General features: G+C 42.9%; 1 protein-coding gene and 1 pseudogene across 5 annotated transcripts in view; one reads left to right on the top strand and one right to left on the bottom strand.

Moving 5' to 3' along the window:
- The window catches only part of SH3GL3 (SH3 domain containing GRB2 like 3, endophilin A3), a 106,576-nt gene that overhangs the window by 67,871 nt on the left and 22,051 nt on the right, over positions 1-16,654 (bottom strand). The window lies entirely within an intron of this gene.
- The window catches only part of LOC120875664, a 30,393-nt pseudogene continuing 21,700 nt past the window's right edge, over positions 7,962-16,654 (top strand).

Below are 16,654 nucleotides of genomic sequence, written 5' to 3'. Positions count from 1 at the left end.
CCTCAGAAGTGCATATACATCCCAAACTAATTCAATTTGACTTAGGAAAATAATCAGACACATAACAAAGAGCAAATACAGCCCCAGAGCCTCCTTCCATAGTCAGCAACACTGGCCTCCACTAGCCTCAGCTTGGACACAGTCCCTGCTGAGGGGCTGGGGCATCAGAGAGAGACCAGACAGCTGACCACCACTCCACATTGACCCAGGACTGGCAATAAAATGAGCACTATAATTCTTGAACTGTTGGAGGATGTTCCAATCTGAACAGTTTGCTGCTGGGAATCTGTGCTGGTTATTTGCCTATTGACTCTCAGCCATAGCCCCACCCTCCTGCATCTACTAGGTGATGCCAAGGCTGGGACTCTGCAATCTACATTCGTCAGGCTTGCATGCCGCTGGCTTCTATGAGGTTCTGATGGTGGAACGAGGCGGGAAAAGGCTCTGTTTCTGCTTTCAGCCTCTGTTAGTATCCACCAAGCAGCAGCACATGCTCCATTTCCTAGTCTTGGCTCTTGAGTACCAGCTCTGGGGTGTGCCCCAGGGGATTCAAGTCCCAGCTCTCATCACTCCCTCAGGGCAGAGCCCAGCCATGGCAGCCCTCCTCTGAAACCCTAGGTTTTGAGATCACAGCTCTTCCTCTTGTCCCCCAGCATCTAGATGTAGCAACCGTTTCCACTTCCTGAAGTTACTCATGTCTGGATGACTTCAGCATCCACTTGTGTTCTTTCAATCTTCCAAACCTGGCTGGCACAGTCAGAAATCCCTCTTTTTTGTTGTTAATAATTACTTATTTTAATTGAAGGATAATTGCTTTACAATATTGTGTTGGTTTCTGCCATATAAGAACATGAATCCGCCATAGGTGCATATATATGTCCCCTTCCTCTTGAGCCTCCTCCCACCTCCTACCCCATTCCACCTCTCTAGGTTATCACAGAGCATTGGATTTGAGCTCCCTGCATCATACAGGAAATTCCCCCTGGCTATCTAACTTTACATGTGGTAGTGTGTATGCTTCCCTGCTACTCTCTCAATTCTTCCCGCCTGCTCCTTCCCCTCTATGTTCACAAGTCTGTTGTCTAAGCCTGCATCTCCACTGCTGCCCTGCAAAGAGGTTCATCAGGACCATCTTTCTAGTTTCCACGTATACCCTGAAGGAAACCATAATTGAAAAAGACACAGGTACCCCGGTGTTCATTGCCACACTATTTACAATAGCTAGGACATGGAAGAAATCCCCCTTAATTGAAACACTTCGTGGGGTTTCTGTAACCTAAATGGACCTTGAGTTATGATACAAAATTTCTTTTGCTCTGTGGTTTGTTTTTTTTTTTGTTGTTGTTATAGATCTTACATTCTCTGCTCACAAAATATCACTTCCCATGGCTGAAGTCTCTACCTTTGCTTACCATTTGTTCTGCTAAGGAGACTGCTCTCCAGCCTGGAAATGGAACAGTACACATCAGTCAGAGGAAACTTAAATCTCATGAAGGAGGCTGGCTGGACTCGCAGATAATTCTGGGCCTGCGATCCACATAACTCAACTCTCAGATTCTAAATTCAATTTTACACTGAATATTTAATAGGTTAAGAGAAGCATAGGCCTATTTTAAATGTTTGCGGTTTTCTCTTTGTGGACACAAATACATCCTAAGATCTGATGAAAAAGAATCTTGTTCTGATCCCTCTCCCTCTTGTGGCCCCTCTCCCAACAAGCCACCATCCTATGTAGTCCTGTCCATTCAGGCTCAAGCTGCAGGAACCCCAGTCTAACTCACAAGGACCTGACCCTGGACAGTCTCGCACTTGTCCAGGACGTGATATTTGCATAACTGCATGGAATTAATCGTTAGCATGGAAAATGACAAAGCTAACCTCCCTTCACAGACAAATTAATACCAGATAGGTTACACCAGTGTGAGATAATTCTCACCAGATCTCTCATGTCTCTGCATGTCTTGCAAGCAGAGGCTTTACTCCCTTTGTCCCAGGCTATCTTTTCAAGGATGCCCACACAGCGACCAGTCTTAGAAGATATGATGTTTCTCTCCAGGGAAAAGGACAGATGTGTTGTGTGCACACATGAAGCAACTTGGCACACAGGCACACAAACAAATCCATCTCTTTTCCTGGAGAGAAACATCATATCTTCCAAGACTGGTCGCTGTGCAAACATCCTTGAAAAGACAGTCTGGGGAAAGGGAGCAAAGCCTCTACTTGTAAGACAGAAATAAAAGAGGGTGTCTCCCTTTGGAGCAAAGGTAAGGCAGGCTTACTGCCCATAACAAAACGTTCAGGTTCCCTAGGCTCAGGATTCCTCTCCCACAACACAATCTACTTTGTGTACAGGAGTTACGTGACCCTCTTCATGTCTTACGGGAATTCGGTCTTGGAAACTAGCACTAGAAAATTCTGCTACTCTGGCCACTACTATTTTTGTGAGTAATAAACTCATTTGTCAGGGCTTCCCAGAGGGCACTAGTCGTTAAAGGACCTGTCTGGCAAAGCAGGAGACTGAGAAACTTGAGTCAATCCCTGGGTCAGGAGGATGCCCTGGAGAAAGCATGGCAACCCCCTCTAGTATTCACGCCCAGAGAATCTCATGGAGAATCCCTGGCGGGCTACAGCCCATAGGTCGCAAAAAGTCGTACACGACTTAGTGACTTAGCACACACACATGTAAAGTCATTTGTCTCTGACCCAGAATCCTTGTATCTTTTGCAGCATTCATGAAATGGAACAAGCTAGCTTATTAGCTTGCAAGGAGAGGAAAGTTTCAGACACTTCACAGTTTTAAGCACATGTCAGCTAATGTGAAAACAAAAACTATCATGCTTTAGAGGATGAAGTAAAGAACTGCTTCATAATTTGGAACTGGGAAAAATGTCTTAAACAAAATACGTGAAAGGAATATCAAAGAGGGAAAAAATAGATAAATTTGACTACACTAAAGTTAAGAAATTCCATTCACCAATGGACACTATTAGGACAGTGGAGATGATGTTCACAATAAAAAAAATATATATATTGATGTACAACTGACAAAAGTAAATGCAGAACGAACATATATCCTGTAAATCAGTAAGAAAAATACATAAAATCTGATAGAAAAATTGGCAAAATAGTTGAGTACAACCTTCACAAAAAGGAAACCCAAGGGCCAATAAACAGAAAAAGGTGCCTAGCCTCATTCAAAATCAACAAAATAAAAATGAAAGCACCATGGAAAATCATTTGGGAAAACAGTTTGCCATTGTTTAATGATGGGCACCACAGGACCCAGCCATTCCTAGCAGCATTATCAGTACTAGCCCCAGACTGAAATAACTCAGAAGCCTACCAACAGGAAAATGGATAAATAAATCAGGTATTTTATACCCCAATAAAAATGAACGAACTACAGCTACATAAAACAACATGGATGGCTCTTACAAGATAAACGTTGAGTTGAAAAGAAGTCAAACACAGAAGGGAATATATATATCACACCTTGTATTTATAAGTTAAAAAAAAAACAGGCAAAAGTAACCCATTGTACTTAGGGATGTTTGGGTTGTACAATTATAAATAAAAGCAATATGCAATGGGCTAAGAAAAGCAGGATAGCAATTGCTTTTAGGGAGAGAGAGGGGTATATAACTCTGAGAAGCTACATGGGGACAGGTGGTGTCTGGGATGCTAGCAATGTACCATCTTGTTCTTGATGGGATTACACCAGTATTCAGTCTACAAATAAACCAACAATCTATATGTTTTATTCCCTTAAAAATTAGTAAATATATACCAAAAAGACTGAGGAAACGATATCCAGGTCATGAAATTGAACTCAGCCCATAAACCAGAAGCTCACCCATAGCCCTTTCCAACTCAACCCTCTCCCCTACCTCATAGGTTATCACTATCCTGACTTTTGGGCTTCCCTGGTGGCTCAGACAGTAAAGAATCTGCCTGCAATGTGGGAGATCTGTGTTTGATCCCTGGGTCGGGAAGATGCCCTGGAGAAGGATATGGCAATCCACTCCAGGATTCTTGCTTGGAGAATTCCATGGATGGAGAAGCCTGGAGAGCTACAGTCCAGGGGGTTGCAAAGAGTCGGACATGACTGAGTGACTAACTCTTTCACTCTCGCTTTTAACTTTTACCCTCAAGCGTACATTATCAAATACTATGGTTTACCTCGGTCTGCTTTTGATTTTTCCCTAAACGAAATCAATAAAATATTTGCATTTGAGTCTGAAAATTATTCTTGATAAATCAACTCACTCCTGTGATGCAAATGCTTCTTTGAACATAATATTTTTGTAATGAATTAAACAGTTCAATTGAAACAGAGCTTTACAAATGTGTGTGGATTCATGAGAACAGCAACTGAAATTAAGCAAGAGAACCTTATCCATGGGATTCCCTGATAGCTTAGTTGGTAAAGAATCCACCTGCAATACAGGAGACCCTGGTTCAATTCCTGGGTCGGGAAGATACCCTGGAGAAGGGATAAGCTACCACTCCAGTATTCATGGGCTTCTCTTGTGGTTCAGCTGGTAAAGAATCCATCTGCAATGCGGGAGGCCAGGGTTGAATCCCTGGGCTGGGAAGATCAGGGGAAGGCTATGTGAGGATTCATGAGAACACCAACTGAAATTAAGCAAAAGAACCTTATCTATGATATTAACTCAGTGGTGTTCATTTGAATTTTACTGGATTAGTTTTATTTGCATTTAAGTTGAATTGAGTTTGGAGTTCATGCTTAAAGCTATAAGCGTAAGTTAACAGTTTCAAGTTCATCCATATTTAAGTAATAATATAATAAACTGAATTTAACTCGACACATGGAGTCCCTTATAAAAAGGGGTCCGGTGTTCACACAGATTTGAGAAACCATGCCTAGGAATTGCCCACCCACCCCCCACGCACAATTCTCCCATCTCACTCTCCTGCCTACACCCTACTCCACCTTTACCCCAAGACAAAACCACAACTTGCTTTTTACAGCCGGGAACATTTAAGCAAAATGCTTTCCAAACCACCCATGTCATCTCTGTGAAGTATGTCAGGCACTCTGCATGTCAGCTTTGGAATTCATTCCAATTCCATTTGTCATATAGGTGATCAAAGCTGGGGACCAAAATCAGGCACAAGCAACTAAGGGAAGTGTGCAAACAGTTTATTTGGGCCGGGTGACAGATCTTTGAAACGCTAATGACAATTACCCACAGCTCATGCTTTGGCACTGCAGCTGCTTCCCTACGAGCTCAAGAGTAGAAAGCCCTCACCCGGTGCTTTTCTTGCCTACTGCCGCTGTAAAAAATTACCAAAACCTTAGGGGTTTAAAACAACACAGATTGAGACTTTCCTGGTGGTCTAGTGGTTAAGACTTTGTGTTCCAAGGCAGGGAATGAGAGTTCGATCCCTGATCACAGATCTAAGATCCCACAAGTCTCTTGGCCAAAAAAAACATAAAACAGAAGCAATATTGTAACAGATTCAATAAAGACTTTTAAAATGGCCCACATCAGGAAAAAAAAAAACCTTGAAAAAATAAAACACAGAAGTCTACAACTGGTGTTTCCAGGCTAATATCTGTTGCCGGTATGGCTGGTTTCTTTCAGAGGCTTGGGGGAGAAAGTGTTTCTTTGCCTCTTTGGGCTCTTAGAGGTCATATTCGCCTGCATCCCTGGCCCCTGACCCCTTCCCTCGCAACCCTCCAATCTTTTACTTCCATCCACTTTGCCTTCTCCTCTGTCCTGCCTCTGTCTCATTAAGAACTATGATTACATCAGACCCAACCAGGAAATTCAAGGTCATGCCCCCATCTCAAGATCCTTAACTTAACTGATACCAAGCAAGGCCTGTGGGGCTCCTGGGCAAAAGCCTTTTCGTGTCCATTTCTTTGATTAAAGGAAACAACCTTCATTCAGCTTCCATGAGCTTCCATGAGTTTCAATGGGCAGATTCAAGTATTTGTTAATTAGGGAAGGGAGGGAATGCGAGACCAGGGAGAAACAAGCAGCCCTGGGGCAAGGTCCTGGTTCCCCATCAAGGGATACACACAACAGTATCTTTGAGGTGTTCTGCAGATACTGAAACCCCCTGCAGATGGAAGAAGTTAATGATTAACGATGGTATACTGCCCACAAACAGGTAGACCCCAGACCAGTTGGACCTGAAGATTGAGGATGCTGACTCCTTCTTATCTCACCATCCACCCATCAGAAGAATGTCCACGAGCTGACGATGTCTTCTTTGAAAAATTACTATAAGACTTCTCACTATCCTCTCCAAGTGGACACATAGTTTTTCAAGGCAGGATCCTGCTGTGTCCCCATTTGCCTGGCAAAGCAATAAAGCTATCCTTTTTCTGTGTGTGCTAAGTCACTTCAGTCGTGTCTGACTCTTTGTGACCCTATGGACAGTAGCCCGCCCGGCTCCTCTCTCCATGAGATTCTCCAGGCAAGAATACTTGAGTGGGTTGCCATTTCCTCCTCTAGGGGATCTTCCCCACCAGGGACTGAACTCGCGTCTCTTGCATACATCCTGCACTGGCAGGCAAATTCTTTACCACTGGCACCACCTTTTAATATGTGAGAAGCAGGAAAAATGTTGCCGGTTGCTCCTTTATCGAGTTCATGAGGATTCTCTGAGGGTTCTCTGCAGAGAAACACCTTATCTGGAGGGAGCCGATGAGGGGAGAGAAGGAGTGAGGTGACAGCCAGGCCAAGGGGGGGGGACAAAGTGCTGGTCACATTGTGACTCTGTATGCGTGTGTGTGAGAGAGAGAAAGAGAAAGACGGGGGATGGACTGATGGAAGGAGGGAAGGAGGGAAGGAAGGGGAGGAAGAAAGAGAGGAACAGGGGTGAAGGTCAGGAGATGATGCTGGTGTCTGACTACACTGTTTGGCACCTTTGGTTTCACAGAAAGGCAGGAGAGCTTTCTAAGACTGAGCTGGAGGAAAAGTCTTAGGTGAGCATCTTCTCAGGACCAGCTCTTCAGACGCTGGTATAGGCAGAGCTCATTCCTCCACACTGTGGCTGCTGCTCAAAAGCAAATTCTTCGGAACATAAGTACCTCTAGATACTTCTGACTCTAGCAGCAGTCTTTTAAAATTTTTAATTGGAGTATAATTGCTTTACAATGTTAAGTTTCTGTTGTACAATGAAGTGAACCAGCCATAGGGATACATAGATGCCCTCTTTCCTGAGTCTCCCTCCCAGCCCACCCCCATCCCACCCCTCTAGATAATCACAGCGCACCGAGCTAAGCTTCCTGTGCTACACAGGGCCTCCCACTAGCTCTCCGTCCTATCCCTGAAGTGTGTATATGTCAGTGCTACTCTCTCAATTTGAAATGAAACTATTGGGACCTCAGAGAAGCCAAGGATTAGATTAATACTAAATAAAGGTAGAGCTTAAGAAGATGAAGATTATTAAACATCTTTTACTGGAGGTGTATTTTTAATCAACTGAACTATGTATCTCTACCTCTTACGTTACGTAGCTAGTGTGAATGTATCTGGGTTACAGAAAGGTTACCTCACCAAAACGCTGGCAATAAGAGCTCCTGAAGAGGTTTTTTCTCATCCTCATTGATGGAGAGAAGCAAGGATGGGCCAAGTGCCCTGAAGAGACCAGTGACATTTATCCCCCTTGAGAGGACCCATCAGAGCCATCCCACACCTCTCCATGGGACCCAGGTCTTTAGGCCCCTGTACCACATGCTTCCCCATGGGGAACCTCATCACAGCGAGTCTGTCTTACCTACACTGTGGGTAAGCCCCTCATGCCGAGGGCCTAGGCATCCAAGGGCCTGGCTCCCTTAGGTCCAGCATTTTCCCCAACTCCCCTCTAGAGTCTAGACCCCTGTGAGCTCACAGCTGTCCACCACTAGGGCACCATGATAGCCTACCACCCTGTGGGGTGGGGGTGCTAGGAGGAGATCCCAGAAAGGATGGAGAAGGTTGAGCATGGCTTCTCAGAAGCCAAGGTGAGTTGGGCAGGGGAAGGGCACACTCTCAGAACACTGGGGGAGCAAAGTGGCATGTTTCACTGGGACCCTGGAGATTAAGCAGCTGGTGGGGATACTCACAGGCCTAGAGAAGGTGAGTCTCTGGACTTTGGTATTTTACAGTAGTAAATACCAATAATGGCAGTAGTAGTAATAATAATAAAAATGTAAAACATAATTTTTATCATTAATTGGAAATGGCTACCCACTCCAGTTTTCTTGCCAGGAAAATCCTGTGGGGTAGTCCTTGGGGTCACAAAGAGTCAGACACAACTGAGCACACACACACTTTTCATTCTCCAATCATATTATAAAATACTTTGTATTAAACCAAAACAATAGATATATAATAATAATAATCCTATTATCATGAAATACAATAAATTAGTGTTTGTTATATTAAATATAATAGTGATATTATTAATTTATTATTGTTACCATATAACAAAATGTTTTTAAGTTTTCATTTTTTTAGGAAAGTACATTTCTTTTTTATTGCTGTTTCATTTGAATAAAGTCCTTTCAATACTAAAATTATACATATATATTTGCTCGTCTAAACATTTTTTTAAATCGGGAGAAGGCAATGGCACCTCACTCTAGTACCCTTGCCTGGAAAATCCCATGGATGGAGGAGCCTGGTAGGCTGCAGTCCATGGGGTCTCAAAGAGTCGGACACGACTGAGCGACTTCACTTTCACTTTTCACATTCATGCACTGGAGAAGGAAATGGCAACCCACTCCAGTGTTCCTGCCTGGAGAATCCCAGGGAAGGTGGAGCCTGGTGGGCTGCGGACTATGGGGTCGCACGAGTCGGACACAACTGAAGCAACTTAGCAGCAGCAGCGGCAGAGTTGCTTTATAATGTTGCGTTAGTTTCTGCTGTACAACAAAGTGAATCAGCTACATCTATATATATGTTCCCCCCTTCTTGAATCTCCCTCCCCTCAGCCCCATCCCACCCGTCTAGGTCATCACAGAGCACTGAGCTGAGCTCCCTAGGAAGAAAATAATCTTTCAAATCAGGTAAATTCAGATTTGCTAGAAATTTGCTTCATTCCCTTATTTGTCCTTATATTTTTCTCACTTTGCTAAGGACCAGTGACCACATTAAAGGAGGCCAGAAGTTCACATGTGGAGCTGGAGAGTCAGAGGGACTGGACACCAGACACTTCTGCCAGCCCTGTTTCTACTTGTTCTGCAGGTGGCTCTGCAGAGGACATGCCTTCTATAAAAAGCAAGGCCTAAGGCTCAGACACTGGGATGCCAGGGCCCACAGCATCCCCTCATGCAATCTGCTCTTCTGATTGGCCAATTTTCTTTTGAAAGAAAGTGAAAGTGGCTCTGTCATGTCTGACTCTTTGTGACCCCATGGACTGTAGCCCACCAGGCTCCCAGTCCATGGAATTCTCCAGCAAAAATACTGGAGTCAGTAGCCATTCCCATCTCCAAGGGATCTTCCCAACCCAGGAATCAAAGCTGTGGACAGATCTCCAGCACTGTGGACAGATTCTGTACCATCTGAGTCACCAGGGAAGCATGTGGGAGACAGAGGGCAAGCCTCACTCCCATACTACTGCTTTCTGGTGAACATGCTCTAAGTGACCCTTCCCAGAGCCCCAGAGAAAGCATTAACTGGCTGCTCCCCTCTTTTCACTTTGGCTGCCAGGAAGCTCAACAACAAATGTGAGGATCAATAATAGCAACTCCATGGACCTTCTCATATGTGTATTTACATGAACATATATTCACATGGGGGCTTTCCAGCTGATGCTAGTGTTAAAGAACCCACCTGCCAGTGCAAAAGACATAAGAGACTTGGGTTTGATCCCTGGGTCAGGAAGATCCCCTGGAGAAGGGCAGAGCAACCCACCCACTCCAGTATTCTTGCCTGAAGAACCCCCATGGACAGAGGAGCCTGGCGCACTACAATTCATAGGGTCACAAAGAGTTGGACACGACTGAAGCAACTTAGCACACACGCATATTCCCACAGACCTCCACAAGCCTTGACTTTACAACAATGTATTTATATTTTCCCTGGTCACAATTACTCTTTTTCACATTTTACTTCTAAAGTTTCTTGTAAACTGTTTCAAACCCTATGTGGTACAAGAGAATATAAATACTATATGCCAAGAAAAAAAAATGTTTAGGTTAAAATTATAAAAATTTGCGAAAGCAATTCACAGACAACTGAGGCAGACATGATGTCTTTTACATAATAACCAAACTGCAAAAAATCACTTAGGCCACCAGATAAGGCAGATAAGGCATCAAGGCCCAGACTTGTCTAAAGCAAAACGATATTTTTTCCCTGAAAGATATAATATAGTGTGTTATCAGCTTAATTTAAAATGCACACAGCTTCTAAACAATAAGAGGCACTTTTCTTTTCCATGAACAAAGACGTTTTATTCATATGTGAATAAAGCAAAGATTCTTTCTGTTCTATCTACATGAAGCAACTCTGCATTTTTACACAAAATGAGGTATTTTGCACCAGGCAGAGCCGTATTATAGAACCACTGTGCATTCTGGATGAGGTTGTCTGATTGCACATGCGTTAATAACAAAAAGCACTTTGTATTACCAAATAAGAAAAAAAAAATACTTAAGCCCTCCATGACACTCTCTTCTGTTTCTCCTTCAACACAAGCGTTGATGAGCAAACCATACATTAATGCATTCACTGCTAACCTAGCACTGGGCATGCTCCATTAAGGGTGGCGAAAGTGTGTGGGCCAGAGTGAAAGGACCAAATAAAAGAAACATGAACCTCCATACCAACTATTTTTGAACAGCTGTTGGTTAAATTTTTTCCAAGGGTATAATTTTAAATAGGTTTTGTGAGGCTGACGGTCGGAGGTGAGGCCCAGGGAAGAATCTCCCCCCAAATGATTGCAAACTCACTGAGACAGCAAAGGATTGTTGCTGTTCAGTCACTAAGTCATGGCTGACTCTTTGCGACCCCACGGACTACAGCACATTAGGGTTTCCTGTCCTTCACTCTCTGTCAGAGTTTGTTCAAACTCAGGTTCATTGAGTCAGTGATGCCATCCAACCATCTCATCCTCTGTTGCCCTCTTCTCCTCCTACACTCAATCTTTCCCAGCATCAGGGGCTTTTCCAGTGAGTCATTTCTTCTCATCAGGTGGCCAAAGTGTTGGAGTTTCAGCTTCAGCATCAGTCCTTCCAATGAATATTCAGGGTTGACTTCCTTTAGGATTGACTGGTTTGATCTCCCTGCATTCCAAGGGACTCTCAAGAGTCTTCTCCAGCACCACAGTTTGAAAGCATCAATTCTCAAAAGATAGTTTCTACTTATTCTAGGGTTAAATCCCTGAATTATTCATATTTCAGGATCATTACAGAAGCATTATAAAAATACCATATTCTTTAACGAACTTTGCTCTTTCGTCTCCAAAAGTTTAAACTGTCTTCTTAAGACTGTAAATAGAGGGACTTCCCTGGCAGTCCAGTGATTAAGATTCCACCTTCCAATGCAGGGGTTGGGGTTTCAATCCATAGTCAGGGAGCTAAGATCCTACATGCCTCGCAGCCAAAAGCCAAAACATAAGACAGAAGCAATATTATAACAAATTCAATAAAGACTTTAAAAATGGTCCACATCAAGAAATCCTTTTTTTAAAAAAAGAGTATAAGTATAGTTCTTAAGTTAAAGAAAGTCCAACACTGACCAACCTATTAACAGGAACTGACACTTATCACAGCTATAAAACTGGATTTGAAATATGAAGTCTTAACTTAAAAGCAAAATTCTTCATTTCTCCCACATTTGAGCAACAAATTACCGAGAAGTCCTGATCTCCTGGGTGAATAGCTATGAAGAAATGAGACGGAGAAAATACAAACTAATTTAAAACTAGAATCCAGACTTCCCTGGTGGTACAATAGGTAATAATCCACCTGCCAGGGCAGAGGGCATGGGTTGCATCCCTGGCCCAGGAAGATCCCAGATGCCATGGACCAACTAAGCCCATGCACCAAAACTACCAAGCCCATGCTCTAGAGCCCATGTTCCACAGCAAGGGGAGCCCTGGCTCGCAGCAACTAGAGAAAGTCCTCTGGTAGCAATGAAGATGCAGTGCAGCCAAAAATAAATAAATATTTAAAAAATAAAATAAAGCTAGAATCCACAATGATCATTTGGAAGCAAAACACGAATATCATCATGATAGTCCTTGCTGTCCCCCAGCCTTCGGCAGTGTACATGGGAGGGACTTTACTCCAGTAACAATATCCTGGGGTTCTAATCTTAGTACATGCAGGGCGTGCCGCCCCAATCTTCAACTCTGAAGCAGGCCAGCCTATGTTATCCTATATTCTTCACCTAAGACAAGGCTTGAGCTAAATGGCCTGCTCCATAGACAGCGCCACTGCTTCACCTTTATGTCTCATCCTTTTCCAAGAAAAATTTCTTAAATGTGTGGTTCTTTTAAAAAGCATACTCTCCTGCCCTGGTACTCAGACAGGCTCCTGCCCCTGGGCCTTTGCACAGGCTGTCCCCTCTGCTGAGCACACATTTCCAGCAGACATCTGCACAGCCACCTTCCTCACCTCCAAGTATTTCCTTAAATGTCACCTTCTCAATGAGATGTACACTGGCCATCCTATTTAAAACTGCAATGTAAAACTGCTCAATGTGTATTTTAAAATATTAATTCCATAAAGGCTCGTGTGTGCATGCTAAGTTCTGTGTGACTCTGCAATCCCAAGGACTACAGCCCAACATGCTTCCTTATGGAATTGTCCAGGCAAGAACACTGGAGTGAGTTGCCATTTCCTGCTCCAGGGGACCTCCCTGACCCAGGGATTGAACCCACGTCTCCTTCTTGGCAGGCGGATTCTTTACCATCTGAGCCACCTGGGATACACCCATAAATGCTCACCAAGTGTTTAATTCCCAGTAAGATCCTAGGGGAGGTGACTTTGTGACAGCCTGTCTCCTGTTCCCACCTCTGCCCCTCTTAGGTCTATTCTCAAAGGAACAACCAGAAGGATCTTGTTAAAATTTAAGTCCACCTCGACCCAATATTCCAGAACCCTGCAATGGCTTCTCTTTCCACTCAACATAAATGCCAAAGTCTTTGCAGCAAGGCCCCACAGGAACAGTCTCTCATCCTCCCTGACCATCCCTCTCTCCTTAGTTCATTCTGCTCCAGCCTCTCCTGCCCTGATACTCAGGCTCCTGCCCCTGGTCCTTTGTACAGGCTGTCCCCTCTGCCGAGCACACGTTTCCAGCAGATATCTGCACAGCCACCTTCCTCACCTCCAAGTATTTGCTTAAGTGTCACCTTCACAATGAGATGTACACTGACCATCCTATTTAAAACGGCAACTGCCCCCATGCCTACCTGTATTGCCCCAACCCATCCCCCCTTCTTAAAAAAGTTATTTATTTATTTAGCCACATTAGATCTTAGTTTTGATGGCAGGGTCTTCACTGGGTCATGCAGGATCTTTGGTTTAGATGCACAGACTCTCCAGTTGGGGCACTTGAGCTCAGTAGGTACTCCCCAGTATATGGGATCTTAGTTCTCTGACTACTGATCAAACCCAGGTCCTCTGCATTGCAAGGCAGATTCTTAGCCACTGGACCATCAGGGAACTCCCAATCCATCTTCCCTTTGTTCTACATTTTCTTTTTCTCCCAAGGCCTTATGACTTTTGAACCTACCATGTAATATACTTGTTGGGTTTTTATACACACACATCCCAAGCACCTAGAAAAGTGTCTGGTACATAGTATGTACTCAATAAATATGTTTCAAATGAACACATGATTCCTTGGAAAGATCCAAGATGAATCACCGAAAAGAAATTAAAACCAATGAAAGATATCAGTAAAGGTCATTAGCTAAAAATAAGTACACACAAAAATGAATTTTCAAATCTTGATAATAACCAGCTAGGAAGATTACATGTTTTTAAGCAGAAGAATTGTTTATATAAATAGAACCTATGACAGTAAACAAGGAAGAACAGAGCTATGATGCTCCCCAGCTTCTCAGCCACTCCTAGAAGCCTTTGATCTCTGAAGGAGAGGGGTTTGAAAAGTCACACACTAAAAAACACACAGAAGAAAAGAGCCAATTCATCCCAACAACAAAAAACATTAAGTACTTCGAGTACTTAAAAATAATTTGTTAGACCTATATTGAAATAAAGCCTACAAAATTTTTACTGAGGGACATAAAAGAATTCAAAAGTAAATGGCAAAACATGGTAAATTCTTAAGTGGGAGGATTCAAAAATCCCAAACAAGCTGTTTCTCCACAGGTAATTATATAACACACTCCCAACAACTCTTAATGGCAATAGTTTGATAAAACTGATAAATAGATCCTAAAACTCATCTCAAAAGTAAAAATGCAAAAAGAAAAAAAAAAAACAGAAAGTGCCCAAATCCATAGAAAGAGCAACAATCAGAATAGAAGGTATAGAAATAGAGCCAATATGTAGGATCTGGTTTGACAATTCAGGTGGCATTTAAGATCAATAGGAAGAGGCCACATTATTTAGTAAACTCACTACCCACATTATGGATGAGGAAATGGCAACACACTCCAGTATTCTTGCCTGGGAAATCCCACGGACAGAGGAGTCTGGCAGGCTACAGTCCATAGGGTCACAAAGAGTTGAACATGACTGAGCAACTAAATGGCAACAGTTAACCACATTAATGACATTGAGGGGAAAAAAGCATTGCTATAACTATGTGCTGTGCTGTGCTTAATCGCTCAGTTGTGTCCAATTCTTTGAGATCCCGTGGAATGTAGCCCCTCAGGCTCCTCTGTCCATGGGGATTCTCCAGGCAAGAATACTGGAGTGCTTTGCCATGCCCTCCTCCAGGGGATCTTCCCAAACGAGGGATCGAACCCAGGTCTCTCACATTGCAGGCAGATTCTTTATAGCTTCAAAAAAATTTTTCTAGTGAATTCACAGTTTAAGTATTTTAAAAATGGGGGACTTTCTTCAAGGTCCAGTGGCTAAGACTCCATGTTGCCAATGCAGGGGGCCTGGGTTTAATCCCTGGTCAGGAAACTAGATCCTACATGCCACAACCAAGACCTGGCACAGCCAAATAAATAGATAAATATTTAAAAAATGAAACCATATAAATCAAGCCACCATAGGTAGGTGAACATTGGTGTAATCTCAGTTGGAAGCCTTTCTAAGTATGATTTCAAAATCAGAATCTATGATAAGGACTAATAAAAATATCGTAAGTAAATAAATAAATTCTATTAAAACAACAATTTCGTTTTGTCCAAAGACCCCATCCAGTCATTAGAGAGTGAAAAGACAAGCCAGAGAGTAGGAGAACACATGTGCACAACATATAACAGCATAGGCCGGTACCCAGCATGTATCTTAAAACCGCCATAAATAAGAAAAAGAAAACTACTTTTAAATGGACAAAGTACCTGAACAGGCACGTTACTAAAAGGGAAATTCAAGTGGCCAATGAATAAATAAAAATGTTCAGCCTCTTGGTCTCCAAGAAAACATAAAGTAAAACACCAACGTGTTATCCCTACATACATACCAAAGTATTGGCAATACCAAGTGTTGGTGAGGATGTAAACTGTATAAAGAGGTTCTTAGAAATCAATAAAACACAAACACCACGTACGATGTGAAGCCCTATTCCTGAGTAGTAATGGGAGACAGGTGTGCTGAGAACTGGGCGCAATACGAAACTGAATCCGGAAGTAGCAGCAGTTAAGTGCAGCAGCCGTGAAATGTGACAACTGCTACAGACATCACTTACACTGAGTACCAGAACTGCTGGTGCTCTGAGGCAGCCCAAGAAAGGTGCAAAAAGCTTTCTGTTGTGATTACCAAGCCCTGTAAATGATTCACACCTTTGATCTGCAAGTCGCCTTTCTAGTTCCACCACACCTGTGAAGAAAATGCATCCTCCCCAGGAGAAGGTAATTCCTGAACACTAACTAGACCCTTGGGCTTCCCTGGTGGCTCAGCAATAAAGACCCGTCTGCCAAGCAGGAGACTAGGGTTCAATCCCTGGGTCAGGAAGATCCCCTATAGGGGGAAATGGCAACCCACCCAGTATTCTTGTCTGGAAATCCCATGGACAGAGAAGCCTGGTGGGTTACAGTCCATGGGGTCACAGAAGTGTCAGACACAACTGAGCAGCTAAACAACAATAAAACTAGACCCTCAGAGAGAAGGCTGTAATTTAGGCACACAGTTATCACAGTCTAAAACCAAAGCCACATCTTCAGATGACTTTAAGTCATTCTTCAGATAAGAAGTTTGTATTATTCCTGGAGGGAAATCTGATCTCTATATAACTTGTCTAAAAATGAAACTAGTACAGTTAACATGATTTATAAAGTACCTATTTTTCTAATGAATCATCAAATTTCTATCCTTTCCTACAAACTGTCTGAAAGGAGGCTAATAAGTCTTAAATGCAAGATAGGTTCTCATATTTAACTAAGATCTTACATCCTAACAAGAAAATAATAAATCGACCTTTAAATGTCTGTTCTTGTGATATCAATAACCCCATTCTGAATTCCACCTTTTCCTTCCCATTAAACAGGACCATGATAAGCAAAGTGAATTTTTTTTATAAAGATGTGTAAGTCAACAGGAGAC

The sequence above is a fragment of the Oryx dammah genome, unplaced genomic scaffold, assembly GCF_014754425.2.
Source record: "Oryx dammah isolate SB20612 unplaced genomic scaffold, SCBI_Odam_1.1 HiC_scaffold_16, whole genome shotgun sequence".
Classification (NCBI taxonomy): domain Eukaryota; kingdom Metazoa; phylum Chordata; class Mammalia; order Artiodactyla; family Bovidae; genus Oryx; species Oryx dammah.
The sequence above is the reverse complement of the archived record's forward strand: the minus strand, read 5'-3'. Positions and strand labels throughout refer to the sequence as shown.